At 34.2% G+C, this 3,067-nt stretch overlaps 1 long non-coding RNA gene across 1 annotated transcript; it reads left to right on the top strand.

Annotated features, from left to right (window-relative positions):
- The first annotated feature begins 462 nt into the window (after positions 1–462).
- LOC112510567 lies at positions 463–2,203 on the top strand. The gene is made up of 3 exons (XR_003068953.1): positions 463–659; positions 1,708–1,869; positions 1,982–2,203. It is a non-coding gene; the product is annotated as an uncharacterized LOC112510567 (long non-coding RNA).
- The last annotated feature ends 864 nt before the right edge of the window (positions 2,204–3,067 follow it).

The raw sequence follows: 3,067 nt of genomic DNA on the forward strand, positions 1-3,067 counted from the left end.
GAATTGAGAGGATTGACTTTTCCTCTCAATATTCATAAAGTGTTCATAGTGTTCTTGAATGATAAATCCATGAATCTGCCATTGAAGGAAGCTTAATATGAAGATTGATCAGTGATTGTGGACACACAATTGGTATCAGAGCTGGAATGCAAGAAATCAGAGGAAGATTATGAAGATAAGTGAATTTTTTCTGGATTTTTTTGAATTTTTTGAATTTTTGTGTTCTTAATTTTTTCGTAAACCAGTGTTTTTGATCCATTTTTTTGTTAATTTTTTTTTCGTTTTTATGTTTTTAATTAGTTTTGATCTGTTTTTAATATTTTAGTTTTGTTATTTTTGTTAAATCATCTAATATCAAGATGTTGACCCAACCGGCTTAAGGCCCAACAGGCTAAAAGTGTTTGTTCATCAAAGCTTGGTCGGAGAAGAAGATCACCGCACACCACTTGAGCGGTGTTCATTTACACCGCACACTAYTTAAGAGGAGATGAGCGGAGAACGACCGGAGAGGTAAACCGATCACTTCTTGTATAGATATATTGAGCGATAAGCGGATTAAAGGTTAAACCGCACACATCTTGTGCGGACTGGATTTGATTAGGGTTTGATTGGATAAGTATCAAGATTCAACCAGATTCTAAAATCGCTCAAATCATCAGGTTTGAATTTTTTGATTTCATCAGGTTTAGACTTCTAATTTTTTGATCGGTTTATATCTAAAACCGATTACTTCTTGTCCGGTATCTTTGTATACCGATTACTTCATAAGCGGACTAGTGAGCGGTTTAGCAATCGATTTGATTAACCTTGAGCGGACTTCTAATCCGTTCAATTCCATTTGCTCAGAATTTTATTTTTTCAATATCTTGCAAGAATCGATTTTGTTTTTCATCAATTTGCTGCTGGTGAGGTTGAGTATTTCTAATTGTGTGCTGTTTAGACTGTTAACAGTTTTACATTCAAGTTGTCCGGATTAATATCATATAGTGCTGTCAGGTGAGGTTGAATTTTTTTTGTGAAAATCAAGTTCTGGTAACAGCAGGTTTATATTTTTGTCTTGACAGATTGAGTTACTTGAAGTGTTCTGTTTAACACTCTTAAGGTGACAGGTTCTTTACAAGATCTTAGAAGAAAATGCATAATTTGTTTGATTAACATCTTGGTTGGAATCACAAAAACATAGTTGATTGTAATATGTTTTTCAAGTGCGAGAGCAACATCATTGGAAAGCTAATTTGAAATAGATTCTGTCAAACAACAGCTGCTACAGAAGAAAGAAACAGCAACTTTTTGACAATAGGTTTTGTTCTATTGATTAAGTTCTATTGATTAAGTGTTGTAGCAGCAATAACAGTTGTTGAACTTGACTGTCTATTGATTGAGTTTAAAGTGTGCAACAAGTGGTCTGATATTCCTGTGTGTATATTAGCTCAAGTGTGTATATGTGAGACCAAGATGATGATGAACAGCAGGTCAGGATTGAAGCTGTTACATAGCTAAACAGCAAGCAGGTTTTCTAAACTGATTTGATACAGATTTGAAACAGAAGGTTTAAAACAGATTTGAACAGCAACAACAGATTTAAGAAGCTTCATTTTAAGACTGTGTTTGTTTTGTTTGGACAACAGTTTTTGCATTTGTTATATGTGTTGCTGTTTTTGAGTTTGTATTTCATTTTTTTAACAGCAATTGTGTTTGTTGTGTTAGAAACAGCAGGTTGACCATATGAGAAGCCAAGGGTGACAGCATTGAACCAGACAGCAGCAACATATTCAGCAAGTTCTTTGCAGATAGGAGTTTTGAGTGATTTAGCTGCAGTAACAAGCGTCACAGGTTTAAACTCAAGACAGGACTGTCTTTACACAGCAGGTTTAAACTGTTTTTACAAGTTTGAGCAGGCTTAACAGCAACTACATTTTGACAGGTTTAAATTGTTTTTACATGTTTTTGTTTTAAGCAGCTGTGTGCAATGTTTCAGCAGGTCTTGATTGTGGTCTTGATTTGTCAATAAGAACAGCAACTGCTTCATTTTCTGCAAGTAGCAGCAGCAAACAGTGTGCAGCAGCCTGTATTAAATATTTGTGAGGGTTTTACTGTTGAATGTACATTAAGTTCAGGTTTTGTGACTGTGTTTGTGGATTTGAGGACTGTCAAGACTAAAACAGTAGTCTTGTTCTTAATAGTGTGCAGGGCTGAAACAGCAGCTCACAGGTTTAAGTTGAATTTTAGTTGTTTGTTGAGACTGTTTTGATTTGAAGACTGCTGTTTTGTTCAATCTGACTGTTTTGACAGCATCTACACAATTTATTGTACCAATTGAGACATAAGACATTTGTGCTTGACTGTTTTGGTTTTGTTATTTTGACAGCAGCAGGATCTCACAGTTTTGATTGCTGATTTAAGTTTGAGCAGCAACAGTAACAGTTGAAAGCAGTTATTTGACACAAGTTGTTATTGCAAAAGTGACTGTTACGAGGGTGTGAGAAGTGGATCCATACTAGAAGCTTTCAAGTGGATTTTTGGATAGTCTTACGAGGGCAGATAGTATTTTTTTTGTTCCATATCTGTATTGTAAAAAAAAAAAAAAAAGTGGTTATTGTTTGTTTTGGACTTAGACTCAGTTTGATTTGGACTTAAAGTCAGAATTTTGGACTTGGATTTTTTTTTGACTGTTTTTGGTTTCTTAGATTGTTTGTGTTTATTTTTTTTGGATCATTGTACATTTGTTTTTGCGTGTGTTTTTCAGTGTTTGTGTTTTTCTGTTTTTTTTTAGCTTTAACTGTTCATATTTTTTTATCTGATTTCACTGCATAGATTCTTAACTGATCAATCTACTTTTGCAATGGCAGTTGTATCTGAATACTTCAGAGGAATAATTTTTGATCTAGAAAAGAGAGTTGAAGGTTATAAGGAGGAAGTGTTTCTAAATATTTTAAAGACACATTATAAAGACGAGTGTGAACGCATGGAGAAGGCATTTGAGTCTCGGTTTGAAGACTTCGCGAACAATATTCGTTATGTAGAAAACGATTTCACTGATAACCTGATCTCTTGGAATAAAGTGAAT

The sequence above is a fragment of the Cynara cardunculus genome (assembly GCF_001531365.2).
Source record: "Cynara cardunculus var. scolymus isolate 2C chromosome LG 3, CcrdV1, whole genome shotgun sequence".
NCBI lineage: Eukaryota > Viridiplantae > Streptophyta > Magnoliopsida > Asterales > Asteraceae > Cynara > Cynara cardunculus.